Below are 13,292 nucleotides of genomic sequence, written 5' to 3'. Positions count from 1 at the left end.
GAACCAAACACTAGTGAAATATTCCAACTCTTGCATTTCAACGAAAGAAATTCGAAATGAACTTTGAAAAATCAAGAAAATGTAACTGTTATAAGTTAAACCATAAACAAACACCACTGAAATATTCCAGCTCAATCTTTTCAACTAAATCAATTCAAAATTATCATTTAAAATTCATTAATCCGGAAATGCTAGAAGGTAAACCATAAGAAACAAATGGATACGTAGTAAAACTCTTGCAGCACCACGACAGAAATGATCAAGAACATTTTTATTTAGAAAGAATTCGACTGGAAGATGTGAATCCAGAACCAAACACTCTTGAAATAGAACAAATCCATATTGTACACTTAAGAAAATATATAAGAGAAACTAAAAAAAAAGAAAATTTAACAGATATAAGCTAAAACAAAAAAATAAACAACTGAAATATTAAAAATCTTGCATTTAAACTAAAGAAATTCGAAATGAAATTTGAAAAATCAAGAAAATGTAACTGTGACAAGGTAAACCATAAGCAAACACTTCTGAAATATTCCAACTCTTGCATTTCAACGAAAGAAATTCAAAATGAACTTTGAAAAATCAAGAAAATGTAACTGTGACAAGGTAAACCATAATCAAACACTAGTTAAATATTCCAACTCTTGCATTTCAATGAAAGAAATTCAAAATGGTCTTTGAAAAATCATGAAAATGTAACTGTGACAAGGTAAACCACAACCAAACACTACTGAAATAGTCCAACTCTTGTATTTCAATGAAAGAAATTCAAAATGACCTTTGAAAAATCAAGAAAATTTAACTGTGACAAGGTAAACCAAGACCAAACACAACTGAAATATTCCAACTATTGCATTTCAACGAATGAAATTAAAAATGAACTTTGAAAAATCAAGAAAATGTAACTGTGACAAGGTAAACCACAACCAAACACTCCTGAAATATTCCAACTCTTGCATTTCAAATGAAAGAAATTCAAATGAACTTTGAAAAAATCAAGAAAATGTAACTGTTAAAAGGTAAAACACAACCAAACACTACTGAAATATTCAAACTCTTGCTTTTCAATGAAAGAAATACAAAATGAACTTTTAAAAATCAAGAAAATTTATCTGTGACAAGGTAAACCACAACCAAACACTACTGAAATATTCCAACTCTTGCTTTTCAATAAAAGAAATTCAAAATGAACTTTGAAAAATCAAGAAAATGTAACATTGAAAAGGTAAAAAAAACACGAACTCTCCTCAATTATTAAAACACTTGCAAATCAACGAAGGAAATTAAAAATGAACTTTTAAAAATAAATAAAATGTAACTGTGACAAGGTAAACCACGACCAAACACTACTGAAATATTCCAACTCTTGCATTTCAACGAAAGAAATTCAAAATGAACTTTGAAAAATCAAGAAAATGTAACTGTGACAATGTAAACCACAACCAAACACTGATTAAATATTCCAACTCTTTCATTTCAACGAAATAAATTCAAAGTAACTTTTAAAAATCAATAAATGTAACTGTGACAAGGTAAACCAAAACCAAACACGACTGAAATATTCCAACTCTTGCTTTTCAACGAAAGAAATTCAAAAATGAACATTGAAAAATCAAGAAAATGTAATTGTGACAAGTTAAACCACAACCAAACACTAGTGAAATATTCTAACTATTGCATTTCAACGAAAGAAATTCAAAATGAACTTTGAAAAATCAAGAAAATGTAACTTTGACAAGGTAAACCACAACCAAACACTACTGAAATATTCCAACTCTTGCATTTAAACGAAAGAAATTCAAAATGAACTTTGAAAAATCAAGAAAATGTAACTGTGACAAGGTAAACCACAACCAAACGCTACTGAAATATTCCAACTCTTGCATTTCAAGGAAAGAAATTCAAAATGAACTTTGAAAAATCATGAAAATGTAACTGTGACAAGGTAAACCACGACCATACACTACTGAAATATTCCAGCTCTTGTATTTCAACGAAAGAAATTCAAAATGAACTTTGAAAAATCAAGAAAATGTAACTGTGACAAGTTAAACCATAACCAAACACTACTGAAATAGTCCAACTCTTGCATTTCAACGAAAGCAATTCAAAATGAGCTTTGAAAAATCAAGAAAATGCAACTGTGACAAGGTCAACCAAAACCAAACACTACTGAAATATTCCAACTCTTGCATTTCAACGAAAGATATTCAAAATAAAATTTGAAAAATCAAGAAAATGTAACTTTGACAAGGTAAACCACGACCATACACTACTGAAATAGTCGAACTCTTGCAATTCAACGAAAGAAATTCAAAATGAACTTTGAAAAATCAGGAAAATGTAACTCTGACAATGTAAATCATAACCAAACACCACTGAAATATTCCAACTCTTGCATTTCAACGAAAGAAATTCAAAATGAACTTTGAAAAATCAGGAAAATGTAACAGTGACAAGGTAAACCACAACCAAACACTACTGAAATATTCCAACTCTTGCATTTCATGGAAAGAAATTCAAAATGAACTTTGAAAAATCAAGAAAATGTAACTGTGACAAGTTAAAAAATAAGCAAACACTGATGAAATATTACAACTCTCGCATTTCAACTAAATAAATACAAACTGAGCTTTGAAAAATCATGAAAATGTAACTCTGACAAGGTAAACCATCGGCAGACAGTAGCGTAATATTCCAACAATCTCTTTTCAATGACTGAAATTCAAAAAGAAGTTTGAAAAATCACGAACATGTAACTGTGACAAGGTAAACCATAAGCAAACACTACTGAAATAGTCCAACTATTGCATTTCAACGAAAGAAATTCAAAATGAGCTTTTAAAAATCATGAAAATGTAACTGTGACAATGTAAACCACAACCAAACACTACTGAAATATTCCAACTCTTGCATTTAAATGAAAGAAATTCAAATGAACTTTGAAAAATCATGAAAATGTAACTGTGACAAGGTAATCCAAATCCAAACACTACTGAAATATTCCAACTCTTGCATTTCAATGAAAGAAATTCAAAACGAACTTTGAAAAATCAAGAAACTGTAACTGTGACAAGGTAAACCACAACCAAACACTACTGAAATATTCCAACTCTTTCATTTCAACAAAAGAAATTCAAAATGAACTTTGAAAAATAAAGAAAATTTAACTGTGACAAGTTAAAACACAACCTAACGCTACTGAAATATTCCAACTCATGCATTTCAACAAATGAAATTCAAAATAAACTTTGAAAAATCAAGAAAATGTAACTGTGACAAGGTAAACCACAACCAAACACTACTGAAATATTCCAACTCTTGCATTTCAACGAAAGAAATTCAAAATGAACTTTGAAAAATCAAGAAAATGTAACTGTGACAAGGTAAACCACAACCAAACACTACTGAAATATTCCAACTCTTGCATTTCAACTTTAGAAATTCAAAATGAACTTTGAAAAATCAAGAAAATGTAACTGTGACAAGTTAAACCACAACCAAACGCTACTGAAATATTCCATCTCATGCAATTCAACTAATGAAATTCATAATTAACTTTGAATAATCAAGAAAATGTAACTGTGACAAGGTAAACCACAACCAAACACTACTGAAATATTCCAACTCTTGCATTTCAACGAAAGAAATTCAAAATGAACTTTGAAAAATCAAGAAAATGTAACTGTGACAAGGTAAACCACAACCAAACACTACTGAAATATTCCAACTCTTGCATTTCAACGAAAGAAATTCAAAATGAACTTTGAAAAATCAAGAAAATGTAACTGTGACAAGGTAAACCACAACCAAACACTACTGAAATATTCCAACTCTTGCAATTCAACGAATAAAATTCAAAATGAACTTTGAAAAATCACGAAAATGTAACTGTGACAAGCTAAACCATAACCAAACACCACTGAAATATTCCAACTCTTGCATTTCAACGAAAGAAATTCGAAATGAACTTTGAAAAATCAAGAAAATGTAACTGTGACAAGTTAAACCACAACCAAACACTGCTGAAATATTCCAACTCTTGCATTTCAAAGAAATAAATTCAAATGAAATTTTAAAAATCAAGAAATGTAACTTTGACAAGGTAAACCACAAGCAAACGCTACTGAAATATTCCAACTCATGCATTTCAACGAAAGAAATTAAAAAATTAACTTTTAAAAATCTAGAAAATGTAAATGTGACAAGTTAAACCAAAACCAAACACTAGTTAAATATTCCAACTCTTGCATTTCAACGAAATAAATTAAAAATGAAGTTTGAACAATCTTGAAAATGTAACTGTGACAATGTAAACCACACCCAAACACTACTGAAATATTCCAACTCTTGCATTTCAACGAAAGAAATTCAAAATGAACTTTGAAAAATCAAGAAAATGTAACTGTGACAAGGTAAACCAGAACCAAAAGCTACTGAAATATTCCAACTCTTGCATTACAAAGAAAGAAATTCAAAATGAACTTTGAAAAATCAAGAAAATGTAACTGTGACAAGGTAAACCACGACCAAACACTACTGAAATATTCCAGCTCTTGCATTTCAAAGAAAGAAATTCAAAATTAACTTTGAAAAATCAAGAAAATTTAACTGTTACAATGAAAAACATCAAAAAAAACTAATGAAATATTCCAACTCTTTCATTTCAATGAAAGAAATTAAAAATGAACTATTAAATATAAAGACAATGTATTTGTGAGAAGGAAAACAACGAAAAAACACTACTGAAATATACACAATCTTACATTTCAATTAAAAAAATTCATAATTAACTTTGAAAAATCAAGAAAATGTAACTGTGACAAGGTAAACCACAACCATACACTACTGAAATAGTCCAACTCTTGCAATTCAACGAAAGAAATTCAAAATGAACTTTGAAAAATCAAGAAAATGTAACTGTGACACGGTAACCCACAACCAAACACCACTGAAATATTCCAAATCTTGCATTTCAATGAAAGAAATTCAAAATAAAATTTGAAAAATCAAGAAAATGTAACTGTAACAAGGTAAACCACAACCAAACACTACTGAAATATTCCAGCTCTTGCTTTTCAAGGAAAGCAATTAAAAATTAAATTTTAAAAATCACGAAAATTTAACTGTGACAAGTTAAACCATAAGCAAACAATACTTAAATATAACAACTCTTTCATTTCAATAAAAGAAATTCTAAATGATCTTTGAAAAATCAAGAACATGTAACTGTGACAAGGTAAACCACAACCAAACACTATTGAAATAGTCCAACTCTTGCATTTCAACGAAATAAATTCAAAATGAACTTTGAAAAATAAAGAAAATGTAACTGTGACAAGGTAAACCACAACCAAACACTACTGAAATATTCCAACTATTGCATTTCAACGAAAGAAATAAAAAATGAACTTTGAAAAATCAATAAAATGTAACTGTGACAAGGTAAACCACAACCAAACACTTCTGAAATATTCCAACTCTTGCATTTAAATTAAATAAATTCAAATTAACTTTGAAAAATGAAGAAAATGTAACTGTGACAAGGTAATCCACATCCAAACACTACTGAAATATTCCAACTCTTGCTTTTCCACGAAAGAAATTCAAAATGAACTTTGACAAATCAAGAAAATGTAACTGTGACAAGGTAAACCACAACCAAACACTACTTAAATATTCCAACTCTTGCATTTCAACAAAAGAAATTCAAAATGAACTTTGAAAAATCAAAAAAATTTAACTGTGACAAGTTAAAACACAACCGAACTCTACTGAAATATTCCAACTCATGCATTTCAACAAAGGAAATTCAAAATGAACTTTGAAAAATCAAGAAAATGTAACTGTGACAAGGTAAACCACGACCAAACACTACTGAAATATTCCAACTCTTGCAATTCAACGAAAGAAATTCAAAATGAACTTTGACCAATCAAGAAAATGTAACTGTGACAATGTAAACCACAACCAAACACTACTGAAATATTCCAACTCTTGCATTTCAACTGTAGAAATTCAAAATGAACTTTGAAAAATCAAGAAAATGTAACTCTGACAAGGTAAACCACAACCGAACGCTACTGAAATATTCCAACTCTTGCATTTCAACGAATGAAATTCAAAATGAACTTTGAAAAATCAAGAAAATGTAACTATGACAAGGTAATCCACAACCAAACGCTACTGAAATATTCTAACTCTTACATTTAAAAGAATTATATAATAAATAAACCTTTAAAAATGATTAGAATTGATCTGAGAAAGTTTAAATCGCAACCAAACACTGCTGAAATATTCCAAATCTTGCATTTCAACGAAGGAAATTAAAAATGAAACTTAAAAAAATCAAGACGAAGTAAAACTGAAAAGTTAAACCACAACCAAACACTACTGAAATAGTCAAACTCGGGCACCTCAAAAAATTAAATTCAAAATGAACATTGAAAAATCACTAATATTTAACTGTGCAAATTTAAACCATAACAGCCCAGCAATCAAATAGACAATATGTTGCATTCAATTAAAGACCTTTGACATGGAATTTGAAAAGTCAATAAAATGTAACTGTGACAAGGTAAACCACAACCGAACACTACTGAAATATTCCAACTATTGCATTTCAACGAAAGAAATTCAAAATGAACTTTGAATAATCAATAAAATGTAACTGTGACATGTTAAAACACGACCATACACTATTGAAATAGTCCAACTCTTTCACTTCAACTAAAGAAATTCAAAATGAGCTTTGAAAAAACGAGAAAATGTAACTGTGACAAGTTAACCCATAACAAAACACCACTGAAATATTCCAACTCTTGCATTTCAACGAAAGAAATTCAAAATGAGCTTTGAAAAATCAAGAAAATGTAACTGAGACATGGTAAACCACTATCAGACTCTACTGAAATATTCCAACTATTGCATTTCAACGAAAGAAATTCAAATGAACTTTGAAAAAGCAAGAAAATTTAACTGTGACAAGGTAAACCACAACCAACCACTTCTGAAATATTCCAACTCGTGCATTTCAATTAAATAAATGCCAATAAATAATGAAAAATCATGAACATGTTACTCTGACAAGGTAAACCATAGGCAAACACTACTGAAATAGTCCAACTCTTGCTTTTCAGCGAATGAAATTCAAAATAAACTTTGAAAAATCAAGAAAATGTAAATTTGACAAGGTAAACCACAACCAAACACTACTGAAATATTCCAACTCTTGCATTTCAACAAAAGAAATTCAAAATGAACTTTGAAAAATCAAGAAAATGTAACTGTGACAAGTTAAACCACAACCGAACGCTATTGAAATAGTCCAACTCTTGCATTTCAACAAAAGAAATTCAAAATGAACTTTGAATAATCAATATAATGTAACTGTGACAAGGTAATCCACATCCAAACACTACTGAAATATTCCAACTATTGCTTTTCAACGAAAGAAATTCAAAAAGGACTTTGAAAAATCAAGAAAATGTAATTGTGACACGGTAAACCACAACCACACACTTCTGAAATATTCCAACTCTTGCATTTCAACGAAAGAAATTCAAAATGAACTTTGAAAAAATCATGAAAATGTAACTGTGACAAGGTAAACCACAACCTGTGTGTGTCTCTGTGCGTGTGTCTCTGTGTGTGTGTCTCTGTGTGTGTGTCTCTGTGCGTGTGTCTCTATGTGTGTGTCTCTGTGTGTGTGTCTCTGTGTGTTTGTCTCTGTTTGTGTCTCTGTGTTTGTGTCTCTGTGTATGTGTCTCTTTGGGTGAAACTGTTTGAGGAATTTTAGGCGATGATTTTAGAAAAAAAAAGAATAACTTTTAAAATCACAACAACTGAAGGTAAGTAAATAATTCCTTGGTGGGGCCGGGGGATGGCCTTTGGGGGGCGGGGGGGGCCTGGGGGGGCGCCGGTGATCATTGGGGGGCTGGGGGGGCCGGTGGGGGGCACCGAGAGGGCCTTTGGGTGTCTGGGGGACTTTTGGGGACCGGTGGAGGGCCTTTGGGACCCTGTTGGTCCTTTGGGAGCTCGATGGGCCGTTGGGGACCGGTGGAGGGGCTTTGGGACTCCGTTGGTCCTTTGGGAGCACGATGGGCCGTTGGAGACCGGGGGAGGACCTTTGGGGCACAGGGAGGGCCGTGGGGTGCCAGGGGGCCAGTTGGGGACCGCTGGCGGGCCTTTGGGACCCCGTTGGTCTTTTGGGAGCTCGAGGGGCCTTTGGGGACCGGAGGAGGACCTTTGGGGCACAGGGAGGGCCTTTGGGGCACATGGAGGGCCTTTGGGAGCCCTGTGGACCATTGCGGACTGGAGGAGGGCCTTTGGGACCCCGTTGGTCCTTTGGGAGCCCGGGGGGCCTTTGGGGGGCCGGGGGCGGGCATTTGGGGGTGTGGGTGGCCGGGTGGGGCCGCCGGGGGCCGGTTGGGAGCTTGGGGGGCTTTGAGGACCAGTGGAGGGCCTTTGGGGCACAGGGAGGGCCTTTGGATGCCTGGGGGACATTTGGGGACCGGTGGAGGGCCTTTGGGACCCCATTAATCCTTTTGGAGCTCGATGGGCCTTTGGGGACCGGAGGAGGACCTTTGGGGCACAGGGAGGGCCTTTGGGGCACAGGGAGGGCCTTTGGGGGTCCGGGGGGCCAGTGGGGAGCCTGGGGGACATTTGGGGCCGGGGGATGGCCTTTGGGGCACAGGGAGGGCCTTTGGGGCACAGGGAGGGCCTTTGGGAGCTCGATGGGCCTTTGGGGGCCCGGGGGTGCCCTTTGGGGTCCGGGGGCCCTTTGAGGACCAGGGGAGGGCCTTTGAGGGTCTGAGGAGGGCGTTTGGGGGGCTGGGGCTCTTTGGGAGCTCGATGGGCCTTTGGGGGGGCCGGGGGAGGGCTTTGGGGGGTCTGGGTGGGCCTTTGGGGGCGCCGGTGGCCCTTTGGGAGCTTGGGTTAGAGGACCTCACAACACTGTTCAAATGAAGCTTGTGTATTATAACGACCACACTCAAATTCTCTTCTAAAATCTCTTCAAAAATCTTCTTTTAAAATGTCTCTATCTGTTTCGCCGAAATAGTTCCGTAACCTGTCTAAAACGGTTTCGCCCAAATAATCCCTAAACGTAAATTCAGCGTGTTCCTTTGTTATTGGCATCTCTGCGCTAACGCATTTCAAATTAATATGAAAGCATTTCGCGCGCTAAAACAATTCATCGCTAAGATGTTTCTTGCCTAATTGTTTCCATGGCCTTTGGTTATTAATATCTTTTGGAGTTCGACCAGTAGAACTGTTCCCGAGGCGAAGACATTAATGACTTGGATCTATTCCTGGAGAAATGTTTCTAGGTGGAAATTTTTAAAGTCTGACAGATGATGTCATTGATTGATTGATCTGTCAAGAAAGGGAAATTAATTTGTTGTTTCTAAGGGGAATTATTGATTCACGATAGGTGAATTGAGGTCGACAGCACAGGTGTTCCAAATTCCGGGTTTTTGTTGTTGTAGGTGCACGCTCTCAGCGAATGTCAAGGTCGTTGTTGTTGTTGTTGACACACTTTGATTACGCAATCAATTTCTCGGAAATTCACTTCCCCCTCGAGTCCTAGATCAATAACATTGTTCCCGTTAGAATTCAATGCGCATGTGCAACCTTCGTCCCGGAGCTATTACACATAGAAACAACAAATAAATCGACTTTGGAAAAAGAGGTCATTGAGCGATTACGTAATCTTTCTCCCTAGGGACTCTATGACCATATTTGGTGTACTGATAGGAGATACGTTCTTTTGATAACCGAATTTTGTACTGTCACGAGCTCATGACCCCTCTCTACTGACATTGTTGATTTATCCTTTTGATAACCCATATGTTTATGTACTTTTATGATTATAACTTTTATGTACTTTTATGTACGTTTATGTACTTAGCCTTACAAGCATTTGCAATAGAGGTAGTAGTTGAAGTAGCAGCAGTAGTAGAATTTGTATAAGCATGCACATATTGCCTTTTGGCCAATTGATCTTCCCCTTTAAGCATTTTCTGGAACTTCCAACTGAATACTGAAATTCATTCTTGAAATATGCTCTTTTGACTATGCGTATGCACATAGTGTCTTTTGGTTCAGTGGCGGATCCAGGGGGCGAGGGGGCGCGCCCCCCTAGCATAGTCTAAAGTAGTTTAATTCACTTAATCACCGCAATTTTGCATTAAATAAACTTGCTCCTAACGAAAGTTTATCATATCAACCTATTTTGCGCCCCTCCAATACACTTAGAATTTGTAAAATGGAAACACTTCAAAGTTTTGCTGGGTTAAAAACGGAGAACCTGCAAACGATTTTCGTCAAACCTGCTCAAAACACGCTTCAAACCCGATGCCTGAAAACACAACTTAATATACTCAGTCATTCCCAAGTTGCGCCTTTTTGACAGCCCATATACATAAAGTGCTTTTCATTTAGTTCAACACTCTTGTCAACCTTCTCTGAAAGGCTCGCCTGAATGCCTTTGTTTTTTCGGAAAGTAAAGGTCAAAAATCAAATACCTTTCTCAATAAAATATACTATATGTAAACATTGAACAAATTGCCTAACTCACAGTCCTTGGTCTATGGGTGTGAGGGGGTCGACGTCCCCAAAGGCATAATTGCAGGATCTTTCAACAATGCTGAAAAAAGTAGATGTCTCAAAATTTTTATTGGATTTTTGTTTTGGAAAATGATGTTCATGGAAGGGGGAGGGGCTGGTTGCCCTCAATTCACTTTTGATTTTTAAAAAGAGCACTATAACTACCAACTTCCAATCAAATGAGCTTTATCCAAAATTTATATGACCTCGCTTTCCATAAGAACCTTATATACCTTTGGGGCATAACTTACAACACTTGCCCCCAGGTTCTGAGGGGTTATTACAACACCAAAGACCTTTTTATAGAACCCCCTCGCAGCCCCCAGAACAAGGACCGTGAGTTTGAAAGGGGCTCATTCGATTGGAAATCGAAAGGGCAATTGCTCTTTTTTATAGTCGAAAGTGATTGGAGGGCAACCCACCCATCATTTCCCCAAACAAATCCAATCAAAATTTTGAGATAACCATTTTGTTCAGCATATTTGAAAAGTCTGAAAATTATGTCTTTGAGGATGACAGCATCCCCCCCCAAAGTCCTCAGGGCAAGGGTTGTGTTATGCCCTGGGGTATATAAGGTTTTAGAGAAAGGGTGGTCGTAAAACCTCAGAGGGGGCTCATTGAATTGGTAATCAGAAGTTTTATTGCCCTTTTTAAGAGTCAAAGTGATAGGAAGGCATTAACCCTCCCCCCCCCCCACAACTCGTATTTTCTCAAAATGCATCTGATAGAAATTTTGAAATTGCCATTTGTTCAAAAAAATCGTCCAAAGACTATATACAGCGCAATTGCACCGCCTAAGTAAAGAGCGATATGAGCCCAAAGTATTTTTTTTTGGGGGGGGGGGGGGGAGTGGGATTTAGACCAGGGATCTTCGTATAGAAGCAGTTGTCGTAAAAATTTCGAAAGGTGCTCATTCAATTGGAAATTGCAAGTTCAATTGCCCTTTCTAATAGTCGGAAGTGATTGGCGGGCAACCAGCCCCCTTCCATCATTTCTCCAAATACATCCAACCAAAATTCTGAGATAGCCACTCTGTTCAGTGTGGTTGAAAAGTCCAGTAATTATGTCTTTGAAGATTACCCCCCCCCCTCCCAGAGCCCTCAGGGCAAGGTTTGTAAGTTATACCCTTGGGACATATAAAGTCTGTATGGAAAGGGTGGCCACATAAACTTTCAAGGGGGCTCATTGGATGTGAAATTGAAATTTCTATTGCCCTTTTTAATAGTCGAAAGTGATTAAAGGGCAATCAGCCCCCTCCCCACCCATCATTTCCCGACACACATCCAATCAAAATTTTGAGATAGACATTTTGTTCAGCTTATTTGAAAGGTCCAGTAATTGTGTCTTTGGGGATGAGACTTCCCGCGGCCCTCAGGGCAAGGGCTGTGGTATATTAGTTGCCCATTGTTAACATTTAAAGTTTTTATGGAACGAGTGATTGTATAAATCTCGGATGTGGCTCATTCAATTGGAAATCATAAGTCCTAGTGTCTTTTTTATGAGTCAAAAGTGATCGGAGGGAAAATAGCCCCATTCCACATTTTCTTTTATTTTATTTTCTCTTTAATCTAAATAAAGTGTACTTAGGTTTGGTTAGAGATATAGGTCTTAATAAAGACCTATGATAAAGACCTTGATAAAGACTGATCAAACTCAAATACCTACAGTGGACTACCATAAAGAGGTCCATTTTTGCAACTTGGGGACATGTAGAAGGTTTTTTACTTGAGTGCAGTCCAATTTAGGGCATTTTATATTTTATTTTGCAACCAGGTAAAACGGAAATTTGGGGTGGTCGGCCCTTGAATTATAAAATTCTTATCCATTGCGTTATAGTTGGTATTCTCTTTTAACTCTTAATCTTACTTTTTTTTTCTTTTTATGCATATGATATGCTTTTGCGCTACTTGTATGATATACCCTCTTCCTAATATTCTTCTAATATGTTTCACGGTCAATCCTAATGAAATATATCAAAATAAGATAAAATTTAATACTTTAGAAACAAATTTGAGCTTTATATTTGCACATAAGAGGGAATGGGATAAAGTATAGCGGGTCTACATGCCTAATGTGTTAGGTACAATTATTCTGCATATTATGTAGTAAGAATTGTTTTCTAACTCCGCACTGTCCGAATACTTTAACTCACTCCACCCCCTGATGTGCAAATATATAGCCAAAATTATATATTTTTCATCTATTCTTTCACTTCTCTTTATCCTGTCTCACGCTAAGCTGAAAGAAACTAACGAAAAAAAACCGGTTCTATAACGTGCCAATGAATGAACAAATTGAGCGGTTGGGGTTTATCATACAAGTACTGCTTTTTTTGCAAGTTTTCTTTTCTTTTGCTATTGAAGGATGAGTCTATATCCGATTTTTCTGTGTTCTATTTATTGGGTTCACTGCTCTTTACATTCCGTTGAACTAATTTTTGCTGCATTTAAAGCAAAGAATCATCAAAGGAGTGTCTCTTAAATTCAGGCAAACGAATTGCTTATCAAATATATGGTAATTCTGAACAAGTTTTTACTAAAACATGTTCCAAAAACTATAAAGAAAGTGTCACGTAAACACCGTCATGTTATAATTTGTAAGGTATGCACAAAAATAATTATGTTGAAAGAGAAAAAAAAAATGCTATATTTTGATACTAAACTTGCTAAAAGTTTGTCGTT

At 35.6% G+C, this 13,292-nt stretch overlaps 1 protein-coding gene across 3 annotated transcripts in view; it reads left to right on the top strand.

The window, feature by feature from the left end:
• LOC148941663 (uncharacterized) overlaps nt 1–13,292 on the top strand; it is a 221,190-nt gene that overhangs the window by 20,088 nt on the left and 187,810 nt on the right. The window lies entirely within an intron of this gene.

Source organism: Artemia sp. Qi Xiang Cuo, chromosome 18 (assembly GCF_049724085.1).
Source record: "Artemia sp. Qi Xiang Cuo chromosome 18, ASM4972408v1, whole genome shotgun sequence".
Taxonomy (NCBI): domain Eukaryota; kingdom Metazoa; phylum Arthropoda; class Branchiopoda; order Anostraca; family Artemiidae; genus Artemia; species Artemia sp. Qi Xiang Cuo.
Note: the sequence above shows the minus strand (reverse complement) of the source record. Positions and strands in the feature narration are given on the sequence as shown.